Below are 6293 nucleotides of genomic sequence, written 5' to 3' on the forward strand. Positions count from 1 at the left end.
GTTCTGCTCCTCCAGACACATTTTGTTATTATTTTCCTAATTCTGTAAAGTCATCCTTTTGTAGTTTGGAATGACACTAAATAAATTGATTCATTATCATTTCTATCCTATTGGCACAGACTAATTGAAGGATGGTTTCTTTTAAAAAAAGAACATCAATTTAATTTTATTTTCATTTCGGAATTCCCTCCCACCCACCTTATCTTTCTCCACCCACTTAGAAGATAAGAGAAGCAAAACCTACTACAAATTTGTATAAGTAAGCAAAACCAATTCCCTCATTAGCCATGTGAGGGAGGATTTCTACGTCATTTTTTTCCATTGGGCTGATTCTGGTAGGGAAAAGGCTGCCTGGCAGGAGCTGAGCTACGCACAGCACAGGATGGAGCTTGGGAGCATGAGTTCAGCAGCAGCAGCAGCACCCACAATTATAAGTCCTCTTGTCACAGTCCTCTCTATCTCTTCAGAGAAAAGGATGATGGAGCCCAGATGGATTGATCTGAAGGTGAGCCATTGATTTCTTTAAAGTCCTTATCTTTTAGTGATGCCTGAGAGTTTTTACTGGGGGCAGATTTGGGTAAAATATTAAGGATTCTATGCAGACCAAGTAGCCAAGCAAAAGGGCAAAGATTCCAAGCACTACAGAATAACAGGCCTGGATCCCAAATACGGAACTGGCTTCTCCTTCTTGTTCCCTTCTACACATATGTTGTGAGCTCCTTCTGGGTGCAGATGGCTATGGCTAATGCCATGTAGATATTCAGTAAACAGCAGTGCTAACTAATCATGAGCTTGCCTGACTATGTTTGTATCCAGAGTGAACCTAAACTACCTATGAACCTTTGATCCTGGTTCTGATTCCAGGTTAGGTTGGGTAACTTACTGACTGTTGGTCCATATTTCCCTGTCATTATTAGCCTGGTCTCTGAGTCACTCTGTTTCTGGTTTTCAGGGATGTACTAGTCAGCTAAGACTTGTCTGACAGTGTCCCATGACAAATCTTGAGAAAGTTTGATGTAAGAAAATCTAGAAAGGGACAGACTCACAGTTAATACCCTATTATCATTCCACTCAACTTCTATTTCCCCAGTTTAATAACTCCACAAAACCCCTGGTGTCTTATTCCTCTTCACTATGTATATCTTGGAGGCTCCACTTCTCGTACTCAAATATTTCCTCTCAGGTTCTTCACAGTCTGTTTCCCAATGTCTACCCTCTGCCCTCCAATGGTCAATCCCACTGTTTAATCTCCTTGGTGACTACCACCTCCTTTATTCCTTCTCTAGTATTTTGCTTCCTTGGTGTCTTTGTATAATGAACCCTTGGAGTCTACTTATTATTATCCATTCATTCTCCATTGTCCAGTCTCTTTGGGGTTGTCCATTAGTATTCATACCATTACCTTTTGTTTAAAAATAGTGGCATCCTATTTATCTAAATAATTAGAACTAGAGTAACAATGATAATAACTAGCATTTGTATGCTGACTTAAAATTTACAAATCACCTTACAAACATCATCTCATTTTATCTGTGATATATGAAATTCCAAGAGATGGAGATCCAAGCAAGATAAATAAATTTATTAGCAAGGCCAGCAAATCATCAATAAGTTGAGATCAATGGTCTCTCTCAGTAACCAAAGACACCAAACAAGCCCCTTTAAATGTAGGTCTGCCTTTCTGATAGTACATCATTGGGACTTCCCCTGACAAACAAAAAGCAACCCTGATTGGTGGACATTTAATAAGGAGGTAAGTTAAGAGTTCTCAGTTTCTCCAGATTACTCTTTCTTACAGGAAGGAGAATCAGCTGGGAGATGTGACCTATCCCCCAGTGGAAATGACAGATTGAGATGAACTTTATAAAATAAGTGTTCCCTCATTGTGCCAATAATAAAGCACTGAACTCTGAGAACATAATTTTTCCCTGAAAATATAATAAATTTTCTCTTTTTCAAAAATTATTATTGCTTCATTTCTTTCAGAAAAGATCCAGGGCAGCAACATCCACCCTAAATTGAGCAAAAGATTCTTTCCTGTTCCATAATCCACGGGAGCCAATACAGCTAAACAATCTCTCTTTCTGCTGGGGGTCAAAGTCCACACCCACCAACTTTGCCTTTGTCATCGCTCAGGTGTCAGAGTCTACTTCTGCCTGCACCTGCAACCACTGTTCCCTTCACCTGGGGAGATTCAGTTCTGAGACCTGCTGGGCATTGGAGGGTAGACTGATACTTAAACAAACCTTTCACCAATAGAACAAATAGGGATTGAGTCTGTTAACCAGTTGTGTTCAGGGTAAGTTGGGGGACTTCCCTTTGAAAATTTTTCCTGGATAATTATTGAAATAAGTATCAAGAAACAAAAAAATAACATTTTTCCCAGATTGTAAGATGTTCAATTTGGGTTTCTTGGCACATTTCCTTGTTTGCACAATTTCTTCCATGTTCAGGATCATGAAAAGAAAAACATAGTAGCTGGTCAATATAACACATCAAACCAGTCCCATATGTTGAATGTCATGGATGTATTGCAGTCTCAATGACCCCATTATTTCCAACCTGTAGAGGAGTGGGCCCAGCTTAGTCATAATTTCATTTCTTTTAAATCTGTAATTTTTATAGTTTTTTTTAAAACACTTAACACACGCTCTTTTATTTGAGCTTCACAACAACCTCATGAGGTACATTTTATTTCCATTTTATAGAGGAAGAAACTGAGCCTAGAGATATGTGATTGGTCCACAGTCAAACCAAAGGAAAGTTACAAGGCTTAGGCAAAGCTTCCTGAATTAAACTTTATTTGTTTTCTAGTTTTCATTCATGTCTGAGCCTTGCCTCATGCCATTCCTCCTTTATGGAAAGCTCCCTCCCTCTGCCGGGGTCAAACATGACCTTCAAGATGCACCAGATCTGCCAGTTCCTCCATGAGGCCTTCTCTGATTACACCAGACTGTAGGAACCCTCCCCTTTCCTAGTTTCCCTAACTTACCCTGAGGTGACCCAACATGACCCATGTGTCAGAGATGACTGTCAAGGACCCTCACCATATGTGGTTGAAGAAAGAAACATATATTTCAGCCTTTTTTGCATTTAAACCATCTCAGTGCTGACATGCACTGGCCAGTTTAACCAGTTCTGTGTGTCTCAGTCACAGTGTGTGGGAGAGGGGAAAGAGATGGTTCGTAGAGATCCAAGAAGTTCATCTGTGGTGGCCTAGCCTTGTCTCTCTCATGTTTCTTAGGGCTGTGTGGGACCAGGCTTCAATATAGTGGGTGGATGATTTGCTTCTTACAATATGTCTCTTTCCTTTCATCTTTCAAGGTTTAGCTCCTGGGCTGCAGAAGAGCCAACACAAAGAGTACATGTGAGATCCAGTCTGAGGAATGAGGCCTCAGTCAAACAGCTGCATAAATCCCACTGCACAACACAGAAGAATCTCCCATTGCCAGGGAAGACAGCTCAGCAGTGAACATTCATGACAATCATTCACTGTTTGATGAAGACTTACCTCTTCTCCCAATGACACTGTCAGCTCTGTGAGGATGAGAGAGATGGCTTATACTTCTACCTTATTCCACAATACCTACCACAGTTTTGAGGAATGAAATAGAAAAAAACCGAATATCAGAGTTGGAAGGGACCTCCAAGGGCACTGAGACTAGTCCATTATCACACCTAGGACTATAGCTTAAAATGTAAGTATAGACCTTCCCACAAGTTTCCAGGGATGAATAAGAAAGCTTCCTGGGAAGAGGGACTTGGAAACCACGACTATGTCAACTTTGGATGACAGAGTTTAAGATCTGGCCTTAGAGAGAACAGATTGTTACATGAAACCAGACATCCACTGCAGGGAGATAGGCCACAAACAAAAGGGTCAGACTTCCCATTGTGTGAAAAAGCACTTGACCAAGAATATCTTCTCTCATTTCTTCCTCCCTCCCTTCTATCTACCCTTGGGGACATTTTTTCCTTAGAGTTTGTGTTCCTTCTACAGGATTTTTCTCTGTGCAACTTTTAAAGCTCATTTTGCTCCAATAAAATGCTTGTTCATCATTGTTTTGCTGAGTACGACAGTAAATCTTATCCCAGTGTGTGAATACAATGATGGGGAGTCGTTAGGGATAAAGTAGGAGAAAATTTTTCTTTATACTTCACAGAATTGATAAAGTATGAACCCACTTCCTAGCTGGGGAGGACATTTTAAAGAACCACTTATCATGTCTCTGTTCCTCATTATTGCTGTTGCTGTTTTTCCTGTTCTTGTTTTTGTTGGACAGGTAAGTTGTGCAGGGGTTTGAGTGCTGGGTTTTGAATCAGAGAGACCTGGGTTCAAATCCAGCTTCAGACACATATTAGCTGTGTGGCCTTTGAGTCAGTATGTGTGTGTGTGTGTGTGTGTGTGTGTGTGTGTGTGTGTGTCTGTCTCTCTCTCTCTCTCAGTGTACATATGCAAATATACATACAAACATAGATATATGTGAGCTTCCAGTTCACTGCAATCAACTTTCAGGCCTTATCCAAACAACTTCCAACATGTGTCTCCCTTATCTTGCACCTGTGAAGCTCTTTGTTTCAACCAAAGTGTTAGATGTCACTTTTGCTTTAGCTCTCTTAAATTTCATCTTATTAGATTGGCTTTTTGTCAAGGAGCTGTACAGATCTTTTTTAATATTACTCTGTTCAAGGTTGTTTTCAGAGGAAGAAATTAAAACTATCTATAGTCATATGAAAAAATGCTCTAAATCACTATTGATTATAGAGATGCAAATCAAAACAACTCTGAGGTACCACATCACACCTAACATGGCTAACATGGCTAACATGACAAAACAGGAAGATGATAAATGTTGGAGAAGATGTGGGAGAGTTGGAACACTAATTCCTTGTTGGTGGAGCTGTGAGCTGATCCAACCATTCTGGAGAAATATTTGGAACTATGCCCAAAGAGCTATAAAAATGCGTATACCTTTTTACTCAGCAGTATTGCTTCTAGGGCTGTATCCCAAACAGATCATAAAAATGGAAAAAGGACCCACATGTGCAAATATATTTATAGCAGATCTTTTTGTGGTGGCCAAGAAGTGGAAATCAGTGGAATGCCCATCAATTGGAGAATGGCTGAACAAGTTGTGGTGGATGAATGTAATGGAATACTATTGTGTTATAAGAAATGATGAACAGGCTGACTTCAGAAAAACCTAAATATGAGTGAATTGCTGAGTGAAATGAGCAGAACCAGGAGAACATTATACACAGTAACAGCCACAGTGTGTGAGGACTGTTTCTGATAGACTTAGTCCTTCACAGCAATGCAAGGACCTAAAACATTTCCAAAGGACTCATGATGCAAAATGCCATCCACATCCGGAGAAAGAACTATAGAATCAGAATACAGAATAAAGCAGACTATTTCCTCTATTGTTATGTTTTGTTTGGTTTTGGTTTTTCTCATGGTTTTTCCCATTCATTTTAATTCTTCTATGCAACATGACTAAGGTGAAAATGTGTTTAATAAGAATGTATGTGTAGGACCCATAAAAGAATGCATGCTGTCTTAGGGAGGGAATGGGGAAAGAGGAGCAGAAAATTTAAAACTTATAGAAGTGATTGTTGAAAACTGAAAACAAATAAATTAATTTAAAAAATCTTACTCTGTTCACCAGTGGTTTGGAGATTCTTTCTCAGCTTCTGTTCATTTGCCAATACAAAAAGTGTGCCATATTTAAGTGGTTAGTAAAAATGTGACATAGCAAATGAAGCCCAGAAGCTGAGTATTCCCCTAGAAACCATCTTCCAAAATATTCATTGCTGGTTATGACTGGGCTCCACTACTAGCTTCATTACTAGTTACAAATTTAACTCAACGTACCATTGGCTATTCAATCCACAAGAAATGCATTAAAAACTTTATCAAATGCTTTGCTAAAACCTACAGTATTTCCCTGATTTGCCAGTTAAAAAAGAAAAAGAAGCTAATATGTCAAGTGACTTGTGTTTGACAAAGCCATGGTAAATATTTCTACCTAGTGCTTCTTTTACTAGATCCTTACTAACTATCCTTTTAAAAATACATTCTAAAATATTGTCAGAATTTGAAGTGAAGTTCATTGGCCCATATGGTCTACAGAATTCATTCTCTTCTCTTTGATGAAAATCTGTACAATGGGTACCTTGCCCTAATACTCTTCTATCTCAGGTGAACTTTTCAAAACAATCCTAATTGTCAATTCTTTCTCTATTCCAGGATATAGTTCATCAGGACCATGTGATCTAAATGCATTAAGAGC

The 6293-nt window shown here is 39.1% G+C and overlaps 1 long non-coding RNA gene across 1 annotated transcript; it reads left to right on the top strand.

Moving 5' to 3' along the window:
• The first annotated feature begins 346 nt into the window (after positions 1-346).
• Positions 347-4062, top strand: LOC140512820 (uncharacterized). Its single transcript, XR_011969943.1, has 2 exons — positions 347-505; positions 3325-4062. It is a non-coding gene; the product is annotated as an uncharacterized lncRNA (long non-coding RNA).
• Positions 4063-6293: the final 2231 nt, after the last annotated feature.

Source organism: Notamacropus eugenii, chromosome 6 (assembly GCF_028372415.1).
Source record: "Notamacropus eugenii isolate mMacEug1 chromosome 6, mMacEug1.pri_v2, whole genome shotgun sequence".
NCBI lineage: Eukaryota > Metazoa > Chordata > Mammalia > Diprotodontia > Macropodidae > Notamacropus > Notamacropus eugenii.